This window comes from Ornithorhynchus anatinus, chromosome 1 (assembly GCF_004115215.2).
Source record: "Ornithorhynchus anatinus isolate Pmale09 chromosome 1, mOrnAna1.pri.v4, whole genome shotgun sequence".
NCBI classification, from domain to species: Eukaryota; Metazoa; Chordata; class Mammalia; order Monotremata; family Ornithorhynchidae; genus Ornithorhynchus; species Ornithorhynchus anatinus.
This window is the reverse complement of record NC_041728.1, coordinates 121,242,083-121,266,620: the sequence shown is the minus strand read 5'-3', so window position 1 is coordinate 121,266,620 and position 24,538 is coordinate 121,242,083. Positions and strand designations below refer to the sequence as shown.

Sequence of the window (24,538 nt, the reverse complement as noted above, 5' to 3'; positions counted from 1 at the left end):
AATATGCAACTATATTAATAACTGTAGTATCTGTTGAGCACTTACTAATACTTGCCAATAAGTAGGTGGTTTACAAAATCAGAAAATTGGAAGTGTTGTTGACTATAAAGGTAAAGGACTGGAAAAGGTCAAAGAACTGTAAATATTGAAATGTCCTTAAGCTGGAGCATACTCATTTTCAGTACTGTTCCATAGCCCCTGCAGAAGTTAATGTTTCCATATTTGTTTTAACATAATGTTCCCTACATTCAGGACTATAGCATGTAAATGATCGGATTTACTTGGCAGTCATGGAAATCATCCAGAAGATTGGAGTTTCCTGTAATCCCAGTCATCCTTTTTTTTCAGCTAAAGTTTCATTCCCATTTTACACATTTATTCATTCAATCATATTTGTTGAGCGCTTACTGTGTGCAGAGCACTGCACTGAAGTGCTTGGGGGAGTACAATTTAATAGTAAACAGTCACATTCCCTGCCCACAATGAGCTTACACTACAGGAGGGGAGATGGACATCAATACAAGTAAATACAAGTTTGTGGACTGGGTTGGAGAAAGAGAGAAGTGAGGTGCGGTAGGAAGGGGCAAAGTGGTGGAGTGCTTTAAAGTCAGTAGTGAGGAACTTTTGTTTGATGCTGAGGTGGAGGGGCAACCACTGGAGTTTTTTGAGGAGCAGGGTGACATATCCTGAATGTTTTTGTAGAAAAATGATGCGTGCAGCAGAGCAAAGTATGGACTGGAGAGGGGAGAGGCAAGAGCCTGGTAGGTCAGCAAGGAGGCTGATGCAGTAATCCAGGCAGGTTAGGATGAGTGATTGTATTAATGTGGTCGTAGTTTGGATGGAGAGGAAAGGGCAGAGTTTAGCGATATTGTGAAGGTGGTACTGATAGGAATTGGTGGACAGATTGAATATGTGGGTGAAATAAGAGAGAGGAGTCAAGGATAACGCCAGGGCTCATGAGACACGAAGGATGGTGGTGCCATCTGCAATGCTGGGAAAGTCACGGGGAGGACAGGGTTTGGGCAGGAAGATGAGGAGCTCTGTTTTGGACATATTAAGTTTGAGGTGACAGGAGGACATCCAAGTAGAGCTGTCTTGAAGGCAGGAGGAGTTGAGAGACTGGAGAAAGGGAGAGAGATCAGGTGAGGAGTTGTAGATTTGGGTATCATCTACATAGAGGTGGTAGTTGAGGCCATGGGAGTGAATGGAGTTCTCCAAGAGAGTAAGTGTAGATGGAGAATAGAAGGAGACCCAAAATTGAGCCTTGAGGGATCCCCCATAGTTGGGGGAGGGAGGCAGATTAAAATGTTCAAAACCCATTGAAAACTATGCCAGCAACATATGACTGATAGTAGAGAAGTAACCTTTTAAAAATCTCCAAAAAACAGTGTGGTCTGGTGGAAAGAGCACAAGCCTGGAAGTCAAAGGGCCAGGGTTCTAACCCCAGCTCCATTACTCATCTGCTGCATGACCAGTTCTCTTTGCCTCTGTGCTCACAAGCTTACCCTATGTATAACAGGAACTTTGTCCAACTTCATTGTCTTGTATCTACTCCAGTGCTTAGAACAGTGTCTGGCACATAGTAAGCACTTGGCAAATGCCATTAAAAAAAATAAAGTGGCTTTTTTTCCTTAATGTGTAAATTTCAAATGGAGTTTTGGAGTAAATAATCAAAAGGCTTTATGAATTTCTCTATTTCTGCTTCCTGTTGTACATGCAGAGAAGCATCATAGTGTAGTGGATAGAGCACAGTCCTGGGAGTCAGAAGGTCAGGGGTTCTAATCCCGCCTCTGCCACCTGTCTGCTGTATGACCTTGAGCAAGTGACCTTATTTCTCTGTGCCTCTGTTACCTCATCTCTGAAAAATGGTGATTGAGACTGAGCTTCACATGGGTCAGGGATTGTGTGCAACCCAATTTGCTTTTATCTACCTAAGAGGTTAGTACAGTGCCTGCCACAAAATAAGTGCTTAACAAATACCATTATTATTGTTATTGATACAGGTGAAAATTGGATGATTATTACAATGTAGTTTCTAAAAACTTTGTCAGTTTCAATTAATATAATTTTTATTGAATGGCCTTTCTTCATGTCAAAACACTTTAATATCTGAAGCAGTTTTAGAATGTATCAGGTATAACAAACCCATTTATATTGTGTGCATTAAATGTTAATGTAATTCCCTCATCTTCATTGCTCTGCACACAGTAAATACACAGGTAATGCTACGGATTGATTACCTCTTGGCATGGTTAGGTTACAGCCTTCCTGTTGTGGGTAAATTAGAGGGAACAACATTTTCATCCTCAGGTGATGAATACATTAAAAAAAAAAGAAATCTTATTGGCAGTTTCTTTAGAAATGTGGGTTGGCATTATAACTGAACATATTTATAAGTAGCTGAGAAACACTCTCATGTTTATTTGGCCCAGGGATTTAGTTTTCAAATAAAAACAACCCAAAAAACTGGTAAGAGTTTGGATTTTGTAGCATTTTGCAGAAAGTTCAAGGTGCTGTAATTTTTTGCAATGAAAACATTTTTAAAACATTAACTGTTCAAAGAAAAACAGGAAGAGTATGAAAGGAATAGAAAGAAATAGATCAAGGAAAGAAGATAAGAGGGAAGGAAGGGTAGTAAAGAGCAAGTTGAACATCTTTAATTTAGCTTGAATATGAATAATGTGAAATTCCTTTGGGACTAGGTTTAGAGAAAACTGGTGACAATTATGTATCTAAAAATAGATCAAAGATACCAGATCTGAAAAATTACAATGAATGGATCTGCTCTCAGAGTCAGTTAGGAAGTCAGAATCACAAACTGTTGGAATACATTGAATCTATTAACATGGAAGCAATGCTTATCACATCACCCCTTGCTGGCTGGATGTCAGTGGCTGAGAGACAAAGTGTTACACAGTGGGCTGAAGTGTGCAGAAAGTGGGGAGTGAGGAGCCTGTAAGCTTGTTGTGGACAGGGAAGTCTTTACTGTACTCTCCCAAGTGCAGAGTACAGTGCTCTGCACATAGTAGGTGGTCAATACATATCGCTGATGGTGAACAAGGAAGAGAGTAGGAATTTTTTAAAAGCACAGTGAAACAAAAGACCTCAGTCAGTGTGACATGATTACAGACAGCTAGGAGAGAGGAACATGAAACTGATCAATCTGATGAACAGAATTTAGGAATAGGGTGATCTTGAAAATCAGGCTTTGAGAAGATGGTAAAATCAAGGACTGAATAAGAAGGCAAGGGGCAATCTTTAGTCACTGTTCATGTACAATGGATTACCAATTGCACATTGATCTTATGAATCAATCATTTATTGAGTGCTTACTGTGTGTACAGTACTCTGCTAAACACTTGGGAAAGTACAATATAACAGAGTCGGTAGAAATGTTCTCTGCCCACTATGAGCTCACAACCTAGAGGAGGCAACAGACATTAATAGGAATAAACAATTGAGTAGATGTACATAAGTGCTCTGGGGCTGAAGGGTGGTTGAAGGATGCAAACTGAAGAACAGTGGTGACTCAGAAGGGAGTAGAAGAGGAAATGAGGGCTTAGTCAGTGAAGGACTCTTGGATAACGTGCTTGTAAGAGCACATAATAAGCACTCAATATATACTATGGAGTGAATGAATAAGGTTTTGAAGGTGGGGAGAGTGATTATCTGTCAGATATGAGGAGGGTGGCCATTCCAGGCCAGAGGAAGGATGTGGTTGACAGGTCAGCAGTGAGATGGACAAAATCAAAGTACAATAAGTAGGTTGGCATTAGAGTAGTGGAGTGAGTGGGCTGGATTGTTGTAGGAAAGCAGTGAGATAGGGTAGGAGGGAGGGGTCAAGGTGATTAAGTGCTTAAAGAAGATGGTAAGGAGTTTCTGTTTGATGCAGAGGTGAATGGGAATCCACTGGGGGTTCTTGAGGAGTGGAGAAGCATGGACCGAATGGTTTTGTAGAAAAATGATCCAGGCAGGAGAGTGAAGTATGGACTGGAGTGGGCAGAGACAAGAGGCAGAGAGGTCAGTGAGGAGGCTGATAGAGTAATCAAGGCCAGATAGAATAAGTGCTTGAATTACTGTGGTAACAGTAGGGATGGAAAGGAAAGGGTGGATTTTAGTGATGTTGTGAAGGTTGAACTGATAGGATTTGGTGACAGATTGAATATGTGAGTTTAATGAAAGAGATGAGTCAAGGATAATGCCAAGGTTACAGACTCATGAGGCAGACAGGTTGGTGGTGCTGTGTTCAGTGATGGGAAAGTCAAGGAAAGGATAAGGTTTGGGTGGTAAAATAATGAGTTCTGTTTTGTAAAGTCAAAACACCCACATGAGCACCTGAATAGATAACCTAACCGTTTCCAGCATCTGTTCTTAGTATTGATGGACAAATTCATGTACACTTTACACTCCCTTTCCTTATAAACAAAAACAACAGCAATAAAGCCCTAATGCTAGCAAGTCTTTCAGCAATTTCATGATTTACTGGAGTAAAACTGAGAAAGTGACCACAAACTATTTCATCTATGTACTTAGGTTTCTATAATCAGAATTATTTTACTTTTAAAATGTAATTTCAAGAAACCATCATTGATTGGTAGCCACTGGGATAAGCAAGTGGCTCAATTCTGAGAAGATGTGAAGCAAGACTTCAGAAAACTGGAAACAAAGGAAAGCCCCAATAAGTTAGTAGTTGTAAAAAGTCTGTAAATATTGGCATTGCACTCTGGAAAAATTTAGCAACTGATGGAATGTCTAGTAGTTTCCTGTTGGACCACCTACTCCAGTGTTCAAAATGGAGCCACATCACCATTCATTCATTCAATCGTATTTATTAAGTGTTTACTGGGTCCAGAGCACTCTATTAAGTGCTTGGAAAAGTACAGTACAACAATAAAGAGTGACAGTCCCTGCCCACAGTGAACTCACAGTCTAGAGTTGGGGAGACAGACATCAATACAAATGAGCAGACATCAATACAAATAAATAAAATTATAGATATATACATAAGTGCCGTGGGGATGAGGGGGTGGGGGTGGGGAGAAGAGCAAAGGGAGCAAGTCAGGGCAATGCAGAAGGGAATGGGAGATGAGGAAAAGTGGAGCTTAGTCTGGGAAAGCCTCTTGGAGGAGATGTGCCTCAGTAAGACTTTGAAGGGTAAGAGAATAGTTGTCAAATTTGAGAAGGGATGGCATTCCAGGCCAGAAGCAGGATGTGGGACAGGGGTCAGCTGTGAGACAGGCAAGAATGAGACACAGTGAGAAGGTTAGCACCAGAGGAGCAAAGTATGTGGGCAAGGTTGTAGAAAGAGAAAAGTGAGGTGAGGTAAAAGGGGTCCAGGCTATGGAGTGCTTTAAAGCCAATGATGAGGAGTTTTTGTTTGATACGCAAGTGGAAGTGGATTGGCCACCACTGGAGATTTGTGAGGAGGGGGGTCATATGTCCTGAATGTTTCTCTAGAAAGATGATCCGGGCAGCAGAGTGAAGTATGGACTGGAATGGGGATGGGAGGTCAGCAAAGGAGGTGATCTAGGCAGGATAGGATGAGTGATTGTATTAATGTGGTAGTAATAATGTTGGTATTTGTTAAGTGCTTACTATGTGCAGAGCACTGTTCTAAGCACTGGGGTAGATACAGGGTAATCAGGTTGTCCCATGTGAGGCTCACAGTCTTCATCCCCATTTTCCAGATGAGGGAACTGAGGCACAGAGAAGTGAAGTGACTTGCCCACAGTCACACAGCTGACAAGCGGCAGAGTTGGGATACGAACCCATGACCTCTGACTCCCAAGCCCGGGCTCTTTCCACTGAGCCACGCTGCTTCTCATACTCATACATACATACATATTACTTCTCATAGTAGTTTGAATGGAGAGGAAGGGGTGCATTTTAGCGATGTTGTGAATGTGGGACTGACAGGATTTTGTGATGGATTGAATATGTGGGTTGAATAAGAGAGAGGAGTCAAGGATAACACCAAGCTTACGAGCTTGTGAGATGGGAAGGATAGTGGTGCCATTACAGTGACAGGAAAGTCTGGGAGAGGAGAGGGTTTAGGTGGGAAGATAAGGAGCTCTGTTTAAACATGTTAAGCTTGAGATGACTTGAGGATATCCAAGTAGAGATGTCTTGAAGGCGGGAGGAGATGCGAGTCTGGAGAGAGGGAGAGAGATCAGGGGAAAAGATGTAGATTTGTGTAACATAAGCATAAAGATGGTAGTTGAAGCCATGAGAGTAAAGAAGTTCTCCAAGGGAATGAGTATAGATGAATAGAAAGGGACCTAGAACTGAACATTAAGGGGTCCCTACAGTTAGGAGATGAGAGGGAGAGGAGGAGCCCGCCAAAGAGACTGAGAAAGAATGGCCAGAGAGATAAAAGGAGAACCAGGAGAGGACAGAGTCAGTGAAGTCAAGGTTGAATAATGTTTTCAGCAGAAGGGGTTGGTCCACAGTGTCAAAGGCAGCTGAGAGGTTGAGGAGGATTAGGATGGAGTAGGAGCCATTGAATTTGGCAAGAAGGAGATCATTGGTGACCTCTGGGAAGGCGGTTTTTGAGAGAGGAGAGAATTGGAGGAGACAAATTTAAGACAGCAGACTCGTTCAAGGAGTTTGGAGAGGAATGATAGGAAGGAAATGGGGCGATAGCTGGAGGGAGCCAAGGGGTCAAGGGAGGGTTTTCTTCAGATGGGGGAGAAATGGGCATATTTGAAGGCAATGGGGAAGAAGCCATTGGAGAGTGATTGGTTGAAGATGGCCATTAGGGAGAGAAGAAGGAAGGGGGTGAAAGTTTTTATAAGGTGAGAAGGAATAGGGTCCGATGTGCACATATGGAGGGGGTGGCATTTTAGAGGATGCAGGAGATTTCTTCTGGAGATGCTGCTGGGAAGGATGGGAGAGTTGAAGAGGGGACTGGGAGGGGGAAGGACTGAGGAGGTGCAGGGGAGAGCTGAAATATAGCTGAAGAAGCAAAATGGGCTAGTGGATAGAATATGGGCCTGGGAGGCACAGAGGACCTGGATTCTAATCCTGACTCTGACACACATCTGCTGTGTGACCTTGAGCAAGTCACTTAACTTCTCTGTCTCAGTTTCTTCTTCTCCAAAATGGGATCCAGTCCCTGGTCTCCCTCCTGTTTTGACTGAGTCTCATGAGGGGTGTGATTATCTTGTATCTACCCCAGTGGTTAGTACAGTCTTTGACACATAGTAAGAACTTAACACCTACCACAATTATTATTACTATCATTCTCAAGAGAAGGAACACAGCTGCTTTCAACTGTTGCAAAGAGTCTGAGAGGAAGTGTACAGAGTCTTTGCCTCTTTGTAGTGATAATCTGTTGCATCACCATAGGATGATTTAGGCTGGGATTTTTGAAGCACATTTTTGGTGTAAATCAGCATTAATGATAGTGTGACAGGTAAAGTCAGTTAAGGCAAATCTCTCCTCGAACCATCCACCCTCCCCCTAAGGTCTGTTGAGCAAACCAGCTAATTTAAGCCCATCTGTTCATTAGACATTAGGCTGCTTACAGATCTTGTCAATAAATGCTGTTGATTAATCAGTCCTAGATGATCAAAGTCCAGTGTTCCAAAGTTGGCCCCAGTCGCAAATATTAAAGGCATTTGGGTTAAAATCAGCCCATCTTCTCACTGAGTAGAGGGGTGAAGCCATCAGGTGATGGCAAGCAACTTCCCTTCCTCTATTTGTCCTAGATTCACCTGTGCCCATTTATCTGACTCTGGAATTGACTTTAGCAGTTGCTGTTCCTAGGCATGCTCCAACCTCCTCTCAGGGCTAGTCAGCTCTGCTTTTACAATACTTGATCATTCACCCACCTCAGGTAGTGAATGAGCTACAGCCCAGTTATTAGAGCTCTGAATTATGGGGAAAAGAGACGGGAAGGGAGAGAGAATCACCCTACCAGCCTGACAAGATGCCAGTACAAAGTGAGTGTTGATTTTAAGTAGTCAAAATAGCACACTTTCATTAAATTTAAAAGATGGCCTGTTGCAGTTTACACTGGGTGGTTTTAAAGAAAATGCTAATCATAAAAGTTAGGGGATGCAGGGTAGCCAAATTGTAAAGAACAGGCCTGAGAGTCAGCAGTCCTGGCTTCAAATCATTGTTCCATCACTTCTTGTCTGCGGAGTGACCTTGGGCAAGTCATCTCATCTAAAATGGGGATTAAGAATGTGAGCTCCATGTGGTACATAGACTCTGTCCAACTTGATTAGCTTGAATCTTCTCCAGTGCTTAGTATAGTGCATGACACATAGAAGGCACTTATCAAAAACCATAAAAAAAAGGAGACAATCTTCATTGTTGAACAAAGATGATGAGGCATTCTGCATCACTGCTAAACACCAATAATAATAATTGTGGTATTTGTTAAGTGCTTACTATGTGCCAGACATTGTACTAAGCATTGGGGTAGATACAAGCAATTTGGGTTGGACACAGTCCCTGTCCCACATGGGGCTCAGAGTCTCAATCCCCATTTTTCAAATGAGGTAACTGAGGCATAGAGAAGTGAAATGACTTGCCCAAGATCACACAGACAAGTGGTGGAGCCGGGATTGGAACCCATGACCTTCTGACTCCCAGGCCTGTACTCTATCCACTACACCATTTACAAGTCCCCTTCATTAACTAGCAGCAAAGGCATATAGCCTAAAGTAATTTTGTCCTTGGTATTTGTTTCCAGCCACATCTCCATTTTAAGCACAGGAAAAGCAGGAGGTGAAAGGTGAGCATCAATGTAAAGGAAATCTAGCTTGGGGAGGTACTAACTCACCAGCAGCAGGAGGGCCATTTATTGTGGATAGATTCTCAGATCCATTAAACTGACCCTCCAGTATAGACAAACTGTAAGTCTCACAAACTATTCATCAGCCTGACATGCATTTTCAGTGTCCATTTCAGTAAAATTCTTACTGGCTGATGAATGAACTTATTTTCTTCTTGGCACACTTTATTTCAGGTCTTTTCATTTAAATTTCTGAATGACCCCCAACTTGAGACATCTGAGACCTTCCTCTAGACTGTAAACTCCTTGTCAGCAGGGAACTAATTCTGTTGTGCTTTGCTCTTTCACGAGCTTAGTAAAGTGCTCTGCACACAGTAAGCTTTCAAAAAAAATACCATTGATTGGCTGATCTCAAGCAGTACAGTATTAGCTACTACTAATAATAACTGTGGCATTTGTTTAGCTTTTATTATGTGCTAATGCTCCACTATTTCCCCAATCCCTATTAGTTTTGGGGTTTTTTTTAATGGTATTTGTTAAGCATTTACTATGTGCTAGGACTGTACTAAGCACTGGATATCTAGCCCCACTGTAGACTGCAAGCTCCTTGTGTGCAGGGATTGTATACGCAATTGGTTGTACTGTGCATCCTAGGTGTTTACTACAATGCTCTCCACACAATAAACCCTCAATAAATACCATTGATTGAGCTCACAGGGGCCTTACTATCTTCAATTTTTTGAGGAGGGGGGCTTTGATAAAATTGCACCTTCTCTAGTGAGGAGGGAAGGATTATCAAAGACAGCATGGTATTTTTACTATAATGACTGACAATTGGGCTTCTCTTAGGGTAATTGGGATTCCCACTATGACTACAGGTCAGAGTGCAAATTAAGCACAGGTTAGACTTTAGGTTCCAGGATCACACAATGTTTATTTTATTTTTTAAAATATAGCAAATTTCACCCTGCTTAAAATACATAACTCGGCACTTTGAAATGATGTAAAAATAAGGTTCTACATGACTTAAATCTAAAAGCCTTAGGATGAACCAAGGTACTTTATTCATTCAATGGTATTTACTTTATTTACTTGGCACAGGTCACATTCCTTCTTTGTTAGACCAGTGTTCCCAAGGTAATTCAACAAGCTCGCAAAGATCAATTGATAGTATTTATTGAGCACCTACTTTGTTCAGAGACTGAACTTAAGCATGTGAGAGAGCATGGTAGACCAAGTAGATAGGATCCCTGCACTCAAGTAGCTTGCAGTCAAGAAGTAGAATGGCCTAAAGTTCAGGCCTGGGAGTCAGAAAACAGGGGTTCTTATCCCGGCTCTGCCACTTGCCTGCTGTGTGACCATGGGCAAGTCGCTTAACTTCTCTGGGACTCACTTCCCTCACCTGTAAAATGGAGATTGAAACTGTGAGCCCTGTGAGGGACAGGGACTGTGTCCAAACTGATTTGTTTGTATCCACCCCAGCACTTAGAGTGCCTGGCATATAGTAAGCACTTACCAAGTACCATACCTAATAGCAATAAAATGTCATGGATAAACATACGGGTAGACAGAAGCAATGGAAAATAACAATAATAATAATTATGGTATTGAAGAGTGGTGATCTCCTGGATGTGAAGGCAGAGGGAGTTTGAGGCAGGAGGGAAGATGCAAGTATAAATTTGATGGTAGGTGGGACAAGTATAAGGCACAATGAGTAGGTTGGCATTGTAGGAGTGAACCTGTGGGCTTGATTGTAATGAGACAGGGGCAAGGATAAGTAGGGAGGAAACCCAAATTGAGTCCCTTAAAGCTGATGGTGAGGGATTTCTGCTGGATGTAAATGTGGATGGGAAGTCACGGGAGGTTTTTGAGGAATGGAGAGACCTAAGTGGAACAACATTTTAGGAAAATGATTCAGACAGTAGAGTGAAGTGTGAATTGTGAAGGGAGTCTGGATTCTGAGGTCTGTGAGGAAAGAGACTCGATAATTTATTCAGGATATGACTAGTGCCTGGACTAAGGTGATGACAGTGGGTAGAAAGGAAGAGTAGATTTTGGAGATATTGTGGAGAAACAATTGACAACATTTTTGGTTGAAAGAGTAGGAGAAATTGAGGAAAACTCCAAGGTTCCTTGCTGGCTTGAGAGATGGGGACGAATGTGTTGTTAATTGTGATGGAAAAGTTAAATGGAGGGGAGAATTTGGGAGGGAAGATGAGAAATTCAGTTTTGGACATGTTGACCTTGATATCTAGAACATCCATACATAGATGGCATAGGGACAGAAACTGCTAATAATAATAATTATTATTATTAGTGTGGTATGTTAGGTGCTTACAATGTGACAGACAATGCACTACTGGGGTGGATACAAGCAAACTGGGTTGGGCATCGTTCCTGTCCCACATGGGGCTCACAGCCTTAATCCCCATTTTACAGATGAGGTAACTGAAGCACAGATAAATTAAGTGACTTGCTCAAGGTCAAACATCAGACAAGTGGTGGAGCCTGGATTAAAACTCAGATCCTACTGGCTCCCGGGACCGTGCTGCATCCGCTAAGCCACACTGCTACCTCTTAACTGATGTGTGACCTTGGGCTGGTCACTTAACTTCTTTGTGCCTCAGGTACTTCATATATAAAATGGTTCACTACCTGATCTCTCTCTTAGACTGTGAGCCTCTTGTGGGACTGGGACTGTGTCAATTGTGATTACCTTGTATCTTACCTCAGCATTTTGGGAAATTGCTTGGCACATAGTAAGTGCTAAACAAATACTACTATTGTGCCATTATTGTTTTTATTTCCACTTTGCCATCAACAAGTATTAACTGACAACCTACCTAATGTCTAGCATGGCATAGAGCAAACTATACAGACCTAATCTGTTTACAACAGATGGAGAGAAAGTTGTCATGGACAACTTGAAAGCACAAAGTAAAACCTGATAACTGTTGAAATGTCAAAGTCTTCCAAAATAAGCCTTCCACATAATACCCGTTACTTATTTTGGAAGACTTTGGCAGGCTTTTCCCTGCCAAGGGTTGTGTCCTTAATGTCTCTCTCCCCGTCTAGACTGTAAGCTTGTTACGGATAGGGAACATTTCTGTTAATTCTGTTGTAATGTACTCTCCTTAGTTTAGTGCTTTGAACATATTAAAGGACTCAATAAATACGATTAATTGTTCCATGGGCTCCATCTCTTCCTTAGGATTTTAGGGCCTTCTACTTGTCTAAATAGGGACAAGGAAAATTAGCCAAAGGGAAACATTTTTCCATTTAAAAGTTCTGACTCCTACTTTGGTATTCTGCCATGATGCTTCAGACTGGCATTTTCCTACGAATGTCCCCTCCCTCATCTTCTCTTCTCCTTAAATCATCTCCAGTTCTGTTGATGGTGATAATTTTCCCAGCCTGAGGTCAAAAAGGCCAACTCCCAGGAGAGCAATGGGAATTTGTTCTATCCTGTACCCTCCACATTTAGGTTGTAAATACAGAGTTTGAAGCAAATTGGAAATTTGATCATTATGTGTTTAATTTGATGAATGTGGATGGCCAAACCAGATGATTCTGGCTGCCCCCCAAAATATCTGTTTTAGGTGTTTTTATTGATTAAATTTACCAAAGTAATCATCAAATCTCCTTCCACTCCAGCTCTCCACTGTGGCTGTCTGGATTGATCAAATTCACCACTTTACTCTGTGGGGAAAGAATGAGTGATTTGTTAAGAGAAGCAGGATTCTGAATGGCACTGTTTAGTATACTTATCCCAGTTGGAATTAACATTTATTGAGGGCCTCAGGGTAGAAGGCAGTGCACTAGCCACAATTTCATTATTCAGCAGTGGGACATAAATTGATCCATCTGTTCAGCACCATTTTGCAGCTGGAGTTGTAGCTAGTTGATTTACGGGATATATTGGATATTGGTATAGGTTTTTATAATTTTATATATATAAACTGTTGCTCTGTGATAGTTTCTATCCATTCTAAAAGTTTTATCAGAGTCTTCTGTCGTGTCATGTTGAAAAGTTGGTCCACAGTCAAATTTTGGAATATTTTCTACAAAAGTCCTTTGATACTTATCTTCCCTCTCCAACTGAAAACAATCACAGTGTTTGTTTTCTTTCTGATACCGTGTGTGGACATAAGTTATACAGTAATTTCTGTGATGGAAGGTATCCAAAATATTTGATTATAATCTCTCATTCAGGCTAGAAACACTGGATTTTTTTTATCCTTTTGGTAGCAATTTTGTCTTTTAACTCTGTTACAACCCTTCAAAATTATTTGTGCATAGTCTGGTATGGTAAGGCTCTAGATATTCTATGGGATAAACTCTTGCCCAAATTTGAATATTTATTTCTACCTTGAATCTGCTTGACTTGGCAGTTTGTTCAGCAGCTAGGCAATGCTAACACTTAAAAAATGTAACTATTCTTAGAATTGAGTGCTTCCATCTCGTTTTGTGGTATATAAATGTACCAACTGTTTGGGTGGAAATTCTCTATCCGCTTAGTCTACCTTCACTGTGATTCATTCAGGTTGTTGTTATCATTATGATATTTGTACAGTGCTTACTGTGTGTCAGACATTGTTCTAAACCCTGGGTTAGATAAAAGTTAATTAAGTCGGACACAATCCCTGTTCCACATGAGATTCACAGTCTAAGTAGGAGGAAGAAGCAAATTAGTTTAGATTGGGAGGAGCAGTGTGGTTTAATCAATAGAGCACAGACCTGTGAGTCAGAAGGTCCTGGGTTCTAATCCTAACTCCACCACTTGTTCTACTTTGGACCTTCGCTTCTCTGGGCCGCAGTTCTCTCATCTGTAAAGTTGGGAATAAGAGTGTGAGCCCCATGTGGGACAGGGATTGTGTCCAACCTGATTAACTTGTCTCCACCCCAGTGCATGGAACATAGTGCTTAACAAGTACCATAATAATAATAATAATGATGATATTTAAGTGCTTATTATGTGCAAGGCACTGAACTAAGAGCTGAGGTAGATAAAAGCAAATCAGGTTGGACAGGCAAATCAGATTGAACACAGTCTGTGTCCTACGTAGGGCTCACAGTCGCAATCCCCATTTTACAGATGAGGTAACTGAGGCCCTGAGAAGTAAAGTGACATGCCCAAGGTCACACAACAGACAAGTGATGGAGCCGGGATTAGAACTCCAAATCTTCTGATTCCCAGCCTCATGCTCTATCCATTATGCCATGCTACTTCTCTAATTATTATTATTATTATTAGTAGAAGTAGTAGGGAAAACAGATAATCCCCATTTTACAGATGAAGAAACTGAGGCACAGAGAAATTGTCACTTATCCAATATCACACAGTAGGCAACTGGCAGAGCTGGCATTAGAACCCGGGTTTACTGCCTCCCAGGCCTGTGCACTACCCCTTGCTTTCCATGGCTCTCAGGCTGTGGGATGAAAGCATCATTGAGAGCTCACCTCCTCCAGGAGGCCTTCCCAGACTGAGCCCTCTCTTTCCCTCTGCTCCTCCTCCTCTCCCCATTCCTCCTTCTCCCACCCTCTGCTCTTCCCCCTTCCCTTCCCCACAGCACTTGTGCATATTTGTATATATTATTTATTACTTTATTTTGTTAATGGTGTTTATATATCTATGATTCTGTTTATCTTGATGATATTGATGTCAGACTATTTGTTTTGTTTTGTTCTGTTTTGTTTTCTGTTTCCCCCATTTAGACTGTGAGCCCATTGTTTGGGCAGGGATTGTCTCTATCTGTTGCTGAATTGTACATTCCAAGCGCTTAGTACAGTCCTCTGCACATAGTAAGCGCTCAATAAATACAATTGAATGAATGAATGAAATGGTGTTGTTAGAACCTAGAGTCAACTGAGAGGTGGTGGTAGCCCAGAGACTAGTAACAGAAGTACTTTATTAAGCACTACTGAGTATGACCTCTTTCAGGGGCTCACCTGGAGAGTTTCCAGGCCCCTACCAATCTCGGCTATGGGATTGTCCCCTCTACTTATCCTCTCACTCCCACCCATTACAACTAGCCTACATCTTTCACTCTATCACTCTACTCATTGTGCCTCACTCAAATCTCTCTCATCATCCACCTCTTGCTCACGCCCTTCTCCTCCCCTCTGCCCCTGCCCCTTAACATTTGGCAAGCCACTGCTCTCCCTCTCTTCAAAGCCTTACTAAAATCACATCTCCACTAGGAAGCCTTCCTGATTAATCCTTCATCTCCCCATCCTATTTTCTCTTCCTCCTGTGGCACCTGTGAATTTGAGCCCATAGCTCCTATGAACTTAAGTACTCACTCCACTCCTCCCAACCCCATAAACACTCATGGACATATATTTATAGTTGGTTGTGTCCCCTACCTGTTTTTTCTTTAAATGTTTGTCTCTCCTCTTGCTAAATTGTAAGCTTGTTGAGTGCAGGGAACATGTCTACGAACCCTATTGTACTCTCCAATTGCTTAGTCCAGTGTGCAGAGCATTGTAAGTGCTTAATCAATGCCTCTGATTGATCAATTGAGCGCCAACCCAGTGTTCTGATGATAATGGTCCTCTATCTAGACTGTAAACTCATGGTAGGCAGGGACTGAATCTGCTATATTGTACTCTTCCAAGCGGTTAGTACAGTGCTCTGCACACAGTAAGCACTCAATAAATGTGGTTGACTGGCTGACTAATGGTGTGGATTGAGAAAATTAGTGTGAATGCTGAAATGGTTTTGGTATAGAAGCTAGGCTTTTGTGGAGGAAGTGACAGAGCTAATCTTTTCATAACAAAAGTGTAAGCAGGAAGATCAAGATGGAATATAAATGAAATGGCTGCTAGGCACAAGAAGCTAGGCACATGAAATTTGTGACAAAAGCATTAAAATGTATGGATCTTAAAGGAGAAATAATGACCTGGTTATAACCACCCAGATATGTAATATATGGTAGCAACTTTTTAAAAAAAAATATTCTTGCAGGACTGGGTTAAACTCGTGATTTTAAGAATAAGCCTGGGGATAATTGATAGCAGTCTTAAATGCAGCCAGGCAAATCCAAATGTAAATGTACCTATTTGTTGCTTCAGCCTAGGGCTCCCTTGATTCTCCTCCCTCTCTTTCCTCTGCTTTCATTTCGTCTCCCAAGACCAAGCCGACGAGGGTGAGCTTGCAGGTCAGCGATCGTGGTGTGGGTCCGTCCAGGAAGAGGAAAAGGAAGGCGCCTGCCTGGCTGTTGATATATCTTCTGGCTGGGTGGGTACCTTCCTTTCCTCCCGCCTACCCAGATGACTTTTGTTCATCCGCTTGACACCTCCTCCCTCCCACACTCACACACAGTCCACATTAGCTGTATCTCTGAGTGGGGGTGGAGGGGCCCTGCAGAAAAGGTTCATTAGGCCACGTCTTTCACTTTCATATGGAAGTGAAGGAGTTAAGAAATAAGTGCCCGCCCTCTTCATCCAACTCCACTTTACCCATGTAACTGGCAATGGGTTTCGGGATTATTTGGGGTGGGGATTTCCTTGTGTTCTTTCTGACAGGTGGAGGAGGCAGGAGGAGAGTCTCTAGACTGTAAGCTTCTTGAGGTCAGAGGACGTATCTACCAACTCTGTTGCATTATACTCCCCAAAGCACTTAGGCCAGTGCTCTGCACACAGTAAACGCTCCCTGTCCTCTTCTCCCGCTCTCTTCTGTGCCACTCTTAGTTGCTCTGTCATTCATTCTCCCAGTACATGTATTTATTCATTCATTCAGTCGTATTTATTGAGTACTTACTGTGTGTAGAGCCCAGTACTAAGCTCTTGAAAAGTACAGTTTGGCAACAGACTCTGTCTTGTTTTATGCTGTAGAGTCAATTCTGACCCATAGTGACACCACGGACACATTCCTCCCAGAACGCCCTGCTCTCCATCTGCAATCATTCTAGTAGTGTATCCATAGAGTTTTGTTGGTAAAAGTACGGAAGTGGTTTACCATTGCCTCCTTCCGTGCAGTCAACTTGAATCTCCGCCCTCTACTTTCCCTAATGTCACTGCTGCCCAGCATGTGTGAGTTTTGACTTTTGGCAGATTACCTTCCACTTGCTAGCCACTGCCCAAGCTGGGAATGGAATGGACAGGCCTCTGCTTGACTCTCCCTCCCGTAGCCGAGACTGGTAGGGTACTGGAAACTCTCCAGGTGCAACCCTGGGCGGGCGGATAGATATCTGTATATATCTGTAATTTATCTACTTAATCTATTTGTTTATATCAATGTCTGTCTCCCTGTCTTGACCCTGAGCTTGTGGCAATGGGTTTCGGGATTATTTGGGGTAGGGACTTCCTTGTGTTCTTTCTGACAGGTGGAGGAGGCGGGAGGAGAGTCTCTAGACTGTAAGCTTCTTGAGGTCAGAGGACATATCTACCAACTCTGTTGCATTATACACCCCAAAGCACTTAGGGCAGTGCTCTGCACACAGTAAACGCTCCCTGACCTCTTCTCCCGCTCTCTTCTGTGCCACTCTTAGTTGCTCTGTCATTCATTCTCCCAGCACATGTATTTATTCATTCATTCAGTCGTATTTATTGAGCACTTACTGTGTGTAGAGCCCAGTACTAAGCTCTTGAAAAGTACAATTTGGCAACAGACTCTGTCTTGTTTTATGCCGTAGAGTCAATTCTGACCCATAGTGACACCACGGACACATTCCTCCCAGAACGCCCTGCTCTCCATCTGCAATCATTCTAGTAGTGTATCCATAGAGTTTTGTTGGTAAAAGTACGGAAGTGGTTTACCATTGCCTCCTTCCGTGCAGTCAACCTGAATCTCCACCCTCTACTTTCCCTGATGTCACTGCTGCCCAGCATGTGTGAGTTTTGACTTTTGGCAGATTACCTTCCACTCGCTAGCCACTGCCCAAGCTGGGAATGGAATGGACAGGCCTCTGCTTGACTCTCCCTCCCGTAGCCGAGACTGGTAGGGTACTGGAAACTCTCCAGGTGCAACCCTGGGCGGGCGGATAGATATCTGTATATATCTGTAATTTATCTACTTAATCTATTTGTTTATATCAATGTCTGTCTCCCTGTCTTGACCCTGAGCTTGTGGCAATGGGTTTCGGGATTATTTGGGGTAGGGACTTCCTTGTGTTCTTTCTGACAGGTGGAGGAGGCGGGAGGAGAGTCTCTAGACTGTAAGCTTCTTGAGGTCAGAGGACATATCTACCAACTCTGTTGCATTATACACCCCAAAGCACTTAGGGCAGTGCTCTGCACACAGTAAACGCTCCCTGACCTCTTCTCCCGCTCTCTTCTGTGCCACTCTTAGTTGCTCTGTCATTCATTCTCCCAGCACATGTATTTATTCATTCATTCAGTCGTATTTATTGAGCACTTACTGTGTGTAGAGCCCAGTACTAAGCTCTTGAAAAGTACAATTTGGCAACAGACTCTGTCTTGTTTTATGCCGTAGAGTCAATTCTGACCCATAGTGACACCACGGACACATTCCTCCCAGAACGCCCTGCTCTCCATCTGCAATCATTCTAGTAGTGTATCCATAGAGTTTTGTTGGTAAAAGTACGGAAGTGGTTTACCATTGCCTCCTTCCGTGCAGTCAACCTGAATCTCCACCCTCTACTTTCCCTGATGTCACTGCTGCCCAGCATGTGTGAGTTTTGACTTTTGGCAGATTACCTTCCACTCGCTAGCCACTGCCCAAGCTGGGAATGGAATGGACAGGCCTCTGCTTGACTCTCCCTCCTGTAGCTGAGACTGGTAGGGTACTGGAAACTCTCCAGGTACAACCCTGGGCGGGCGGGTAGATATCTGTATATATCTGTAATTTATCTACTTAATCTATTTGTTTATATCAATGTCTGTCTCCCTGTCTTGACCCTGAGCTCATTGTTGGCAGATGTGTGAGCCTGTCATTGGGCAGGGATTGTCTCTGTTGCCATATTGTACATTCCAAGCGTTTAGTACAGTGCTCTGCACATAGTGAGCGCTCAATAAATACTATTGAATGAATGAATGCATGAATATTATATTGCATTATCCCAGGCATGTAGTATAGTGCTTTGCATACAGTATATGCTCAATAAATATGATTGAATAAATGAATGAATAAATACCATCTAGAGGAATGACGTGCTGAAAGACTTATTAATCATTTCAGTTCCATAGCTTTGGGTAATATTTATGTGAACAAATCCTTACAATAGTATGACCTAAAGAGTTAACTTCAATTTACTTTTGAGCCCCATTGACCCTATCTGGGGGTTCCTAGGTGCTGTAGTGAGCCTGAGGGAGGTACAGAATGGAAGCAACCTCCCTCCGGACCCGTAATCCTATCCAAAGGGGAGAATCACTTGTGGAGTAATCTGAACAACCATTTTCTTCATACACCCTCAGGTGCACTTGAAGAGGTATCAAAAATATACTATAATGATAATGTTGATGATGGTATTTGTTAAGCGCTTACTATGTGCCAGGCACTGATCTAAGCACTGGGATAGATACAAGGTAATTGGGTTGTCCCACATGAGGCTCACAGTCTTTATTCTCATTTTACAGATGAGATAACTGAGGCACTGAGAAGTTAAGTAGCTTGCCCAAGGTCACAGCAGACAGTGGCGGAACCCCTACCTCAGGTCATAAAAGACTGACAGCAGGATCTTGGATGTGTTGAACAATGGCTCATATCCTAGGGTTGGGCTCTACACCATGTCTCTTTGCATAGATGTGTGTATATATATATTTATATATATAAAGTATCTGTAATTATTTATGTATATCAATACCTGGCCTTCCCCTTGACTGTGTGCTTGTTGTGGGCAGGGAATGTGCCTGTTTATTATTATATTGTACTCTGCCAAGTGCTTAGTACAGTGCTTTGTATACAGTAAGTGCTCAATAAATATGATTGAGTGAATGAAAAGGTGTAGTTCTGGGAGGTGTTGGGAGAAATGTGGAAGGAAGGGAACATCCCCCTTGTGGCACAGGTGTCTCTTCCTCAACTTCAGATGGTCTTCCTGCTTCCCAAACCAGGAAAGAATCAAGTTGTTTACTTTCTTGTAAGGATTAATTGCGCCTCAGTTAGTTTAGAACTGTAATGGCTCAAGGATCTTCAGCTAAAAGGAGAAATGGACTTGTGGTAGGTCAGGAGTGAAAGGAGAACCCTGGTGGAAATTTGGGAATTGGTTCTAACAGAGACCTCATTTTGGAACTTAAAGTACATGCCATTTTAAAATTAACTAGACAATTATCTTTGATCTATTTTTTAAGAAGCCTTGTTTGACCTGTTGAATATGTAACACCCTCTCAATCAAATCATATTTATTGAGTGTTTACTGTATGCAGTGCACTGTACTAAGCTTTTGGGAGAGTACATTCATTCATTCAACTGTATTTATTGAGTGCTTACTGAATGCAGCACAGTAGAGTTGATAGACACTATCCCAGTCCATAGTGAGTTTACAGACTAGAGGCCTTATTATTCATTGGCATTTTAAAGAAACTTTGCTCCAGAGTACATTCACCCCTTTCAGAATAGAGGTTTTATGTTCTAATCTGATGCCCTGGACCAGATTCTAACTGGTTTCTAGTCCTATCTAGGTGAGTCAATATTGCCACATCTATTGCTTGTTTCTTTAGCTATAGAGTTAAAGATATTAGGAAGCTGGACTGACTACACTCACAAATTATGATTATTACTATTTTTTTAAACAACTTACATTCTAGTGAATATTCATCCATTCTGACCACCTGTGCACATTCATTCAATTTTATTCACTGAGTGCTTACTGGATGCCAAGCACTGTACTAAGCCCTTGGGAGAGTATAATACAACAACAAACAGACACATTATCTTCCCACAACCATGCTTCTTCAATAACACTGCAAGCCAAGTTGAAACTGACTTGTGCTGTAAGACCCTTCTAACCAAATCATCCAATACAGCAGTACTATTCAGGCATAATTCAAAGCAGCGTGGCCTAGTCAATATTCCCCGGGCCTGGGAGTCAGAGGAATCTGCGTTCTGATCCCAGATCCACCACTTGTCTGCTTTGTGACTTTGGGGAAGTCTTTTCACTACTGTGCCTCAGTAACTTTATCTGTAAAATACGCCCATATGGGACAGGGACTATGTCATTCATTCAGTCGTATTTATTGAGCACTTACAATGTGCAGAGTACTGTACTAAGTGCTTGGAAAGTACAATTCCAACCTGATTAGCGTGTATCTACCCCATCTCTAAGTACAGTGCCTGGTGCATAGTAAGTGCTTAACAAATACGATTATTAAAAAAAAAAAAACAAACCACCAACCCAAAACAGAAGTGAGTGTTTATCTCTGACTCAACAGATTCAGTCTATTTCCCTTCTACTTCTGAGAATGAGTTGCCTTCTTTGGCCCAACTCCTAACTTTTTCCATGGCCCTCGACTGTGTGTGGAGGAAAACACAAACAAAAAGACTTGCCTCTTAGAACTGGTTGCCTCTGCAGCCACTGGCAAAGCGATTTCTTTTATTGCTTCAAGAGCAAAGCAAGTAATTCAGAGTTTCCTTGAATTTACACCTGAATTCTGGATAGGCACAATTACAATTTTTCAAATTGGATTCACCAGAATAAGAGGGAAGACTGCTGATTTTGCCAACTGAGCAAGCAGCGTGGCCTAATGGATAGAGCAAGAACCTGTGATATAGAAGAACCTGGGTTCTAATCCTGGCTCTGCCACTTGTTTGCTGTGTGACTTTGGGCTAGTAACTTAACTTCTCTGTTCCTCAATTAACTCATCTGTAAGATGGGTAGTAAGATTGTGAACCCCATGTGGGACAGGGACTGTGTCCATCCTGATTTGCTTGTATCCATCCCTGTGCTTAGTAGAGTGCCTGGCACATAGTAAGCAATTACAAATACCAAAATTATTATTATTCTTGTTATTACATTTTAACTCTTATTCAGTCACTAGGGCACTAGATATTAAGTCAGATGATGTCAGCTTTTTACTCAATTTATGGAGATGCTGTTGCTGATATAAAGCACCCTCAGCCAGTCGGTTTGTATATAAGTGCTTACTGTGTGCAGAGCAATGTACTCAGTTCTTGGGAGAGAAAAATACAATAATAAACAGGCATTCCCTGTCCAAAACGAGCTTACTGTCTAGAGGGGGAGACAGACATTAATATAAATAAACAAATTACAGATATGTACATAAATACTGTGGGGCTGGGATGTGGGAAGAACAAAGGGAGCAAGCCAGGGAGAGGCAGAAGGGAATGGGAGAAGAGGAAAGAGTGTTTAGTAGGGGAAGGCCTCTTGGAGGGGTTGTTCCTTAAACAAGGCTTTGAAGGAGGGGAGAGTAATTGTCTCAGGTTTGAAGAGGGAGGACATTGGAGGACAGAGGCAGGGTGTGAGCGAGAGGTCAGGGTTGAGATAGGCAAGATCGGGGTACAGTGAGAAGGTTACCACCAGAGGAGCTAAATGTGTGGGCTGGGTTGTAGTAGGAGTGAGGTGAGGTAGGAGGGGGCAAGGAGATTGAGTGCTTTAAAGCCAATGGAGAGGAGTGTCTGTTTGATGTGGAGGTGGATGGGCAACCATCTAAGGTATCTTGAGATGTGGGGAAACATGGACTGAACAGTTTTGTAGAAAAATGATCCAGGAAGAAGAGTGATCTGAGCAGAGAAGCAGCATGGCATAGTGAATAGAGCATGAGCCTGGGAGTCAGGAGGTCGCGGGTTCTAATTCTGGCACCAGCACTTGTCTCCTGTGTGACCTTGGGCAAGTCACTTCACTTCTCTGTTACCTCATTGGTAAAATGGGGATTGAGACTGGGAGATTCATGTGGGATAGGGACCGTGTCTAACTCGATTTGCTTGTATGCACCCCAGCGCTTAGTACAGTGCCTGGCACATAATAAGTGCTAAACAAATACCACTATTACTATTATTAGTGAGGTATGGACTGGAGTGAAGGAGGCTGGAAGGTCAGCAAGGAGACTGCTACAATTATTAAGGCAGGGTTGGATAAGAGATTGAATTAAAATAGTAGCAGTTTAGATGGAGAGGAAAGGATGGATTTTAGTGTTGTTGTGAAGGTCAAACCAAAAGGATTTAGTGATGGATTGAATATGTGGATTGAATGAGAGAGAGGAGTCAATGGTAACACCAAAGTTATGGGCTTGTGAGACAGGAAGGCTGGTGGAGCTGTCTACAATAATGGAAAAGTCAGAGGGAGGACAAGGTTTGGGTGGGAAGATAAGTTCTGTTTTAGATATTTTAAGTTTGAGGTGATGGGAGGACATCCAAGTGAAGATGTCTTGAAGTCAGGAGGAAATGTGAAACTGCCGTAGGGAGAGAGATTAGGGTTGGAGATGTAGATTTGTGTATCATCCACCTAGAGATTGTGGTTGAAGCCTTGTGAGCAAATGAGTTCTCCAAGGGAGTGGGTATAGATGGAAAATAGAAGGGGACCCAGAACTGATCCTTGAGGGATACCATAGTTAAGGGTGGGAGGCAGAGGAGGAACCTGCTAAGGAGACTGAGAATGAATGGCCAGAGAGATAAGAAGAGAACCAGATGAGGACATTGTCAGTGAAGCCATGGTTGGATAATGTTTCCAGGAGAAGGGAGGGGTCCACAGTGTCAAAAGCAGCTGAGAGGGTCAAGGAGGATTAGGATGGAGTAGAGGCCATTGAATTTGGCAAGAAGAAGATCATTGGCGATCTTTGAGAGGGTAGTTTCTATGGAATGAAGGGGATGGAAGCCAGATTGGAGAGGATCAAGGAGAGAATAGGGTCAAGGACAGAATTGGAGTAGAGGAATTTGAGACAGCAGGTGTAGAAAACTTACTCAAGGAATTTGGAGAGGAATGGTAGGAGGGAGATGGGGGTGATAACTGGAGGGAACCATAGGTTCAACGGAGGGGTTTTTTTAGGATGGGGAGACATGGTCATGTTTGAAAGCAATGGGAAGCCATTGGAGAGTGAACAGTTGAAGATGGCAGTTAGGGAGGGAAAAAGAGAGGGGGCAAATATTTTGGTAGGGTGTGAAGAAATAGGGTCAGATGTGCAAGTGGAGGGAGTAGACTTTGAGAAAAGGCAGATCTCCTTTAGGGATAGAGCTGGGAAAGATGGGAGAGTTGAAGAAAAGGCAGGAGGGGGAAGGTATGGGGAAGGGCAGGGGAGATTTTAGGGAGCTCACACCTGATAGTGTCAGTTTTCTCAATAAAGTAAATGACCAGGGATGGGGATGCAGGGAGTTAGGGGTTTTGAAGAGGGAGTTGAATGCCTGGAACAACTAGGGAGATCAATGGGCATCGGTGTCAGTAAGGATTGAGAAATAATTTTTCCGGGCAGAGTTAAAGCACATAAAGATAAACTTTAAGTGGATCAAGTCAGCCCGATATCTAGATTTCCCCCAGAAGTGCTCTGCAGAAGTTCAGAGTCCTGTGCCATGTCAGTTCAGAGCATATATTTTTGAACCCACTCTGGATGATTCACTGTATTAGGTGCTTGAAAATTACAGAAGAGTAGTCATCATTTATTGTCCTTGGTTTTACAACCTAAAGGGAGAGATGAACAAAAACAATGTACAGTCAGCCAATCGTATTTATTGAGCACTTACTGTGTGCAGAACACTTTACAAAGCATTGGGGAGAGTACAATTTAACAGACACATTCCCTGCCCACAATGAGTACAGTCTAGAGAGGGAGACAGACATTAATATAAATGAATAAAATTACAGATATGCACATAAGGGCTCTGGGGCTGCGAGGGGCGATGAATGAAGGGAATAAGTCAAGGAGGTGCAGAAGGGAGTGGGAGAAGAA

At 42.5% G+C, this 24,538-nt stretch overlaps 1 protein-coding gene and 3 non-coding genes across 6 annotated transcripts in view; 1 reads left to right on the top strand and 3 right to left on the bottom strand.

The window, feature by feature from the left end:
- The window catches only part of ST6GAL1 (ST6 beta-galactoside alpha-2,6-sialyltransferase 1), a 215,678-nt gene that overhangs the window by 45,679 nt on the left and 145,461 nt on the right, over positions 1–24,538 (top strand). The window contains exon 1 of one of the 3 annotated variants that reach the window (XM_029059057.2): positions 15,898–15,983. The exons of the other annotated variants lie outside the window; for them this stretch is intronic. The gene's annotated coding sequence lies outside the window, so the exon portion shown is untranslated. Of the gene's footprint in view, positions 1–15,897; positions 15,984–24,538 lie in introns of those variants that run through there. 3 annotated transcript variants of the gene reach the window in all.
- On the bottom strand, positions 16,788–16,925 carry LOC114816302. The gene has a single exon (XR_003764071.1). It is a non-coding gene; the product is annotated as a small nucleolar RNA SNORA7 (small nucleolar RNA).
- On the bottom strand, positions 17,588–17,725 carry LOC114815588. Its single transcript, XR_003763387.1, has one exon. It is a non-coding gene; the product is annotated as a small nucleolar RNA SNORA7 (small nucleolar RNA).
- On the bottom strand, positions 18,388–18,525 carry LOC114815513. Its single transcript, XR_003763299.1, has one exon. It is a non-coding gene; the product is annotated as a small nucleolar RNA SNORA7 (small nucleolar RNA).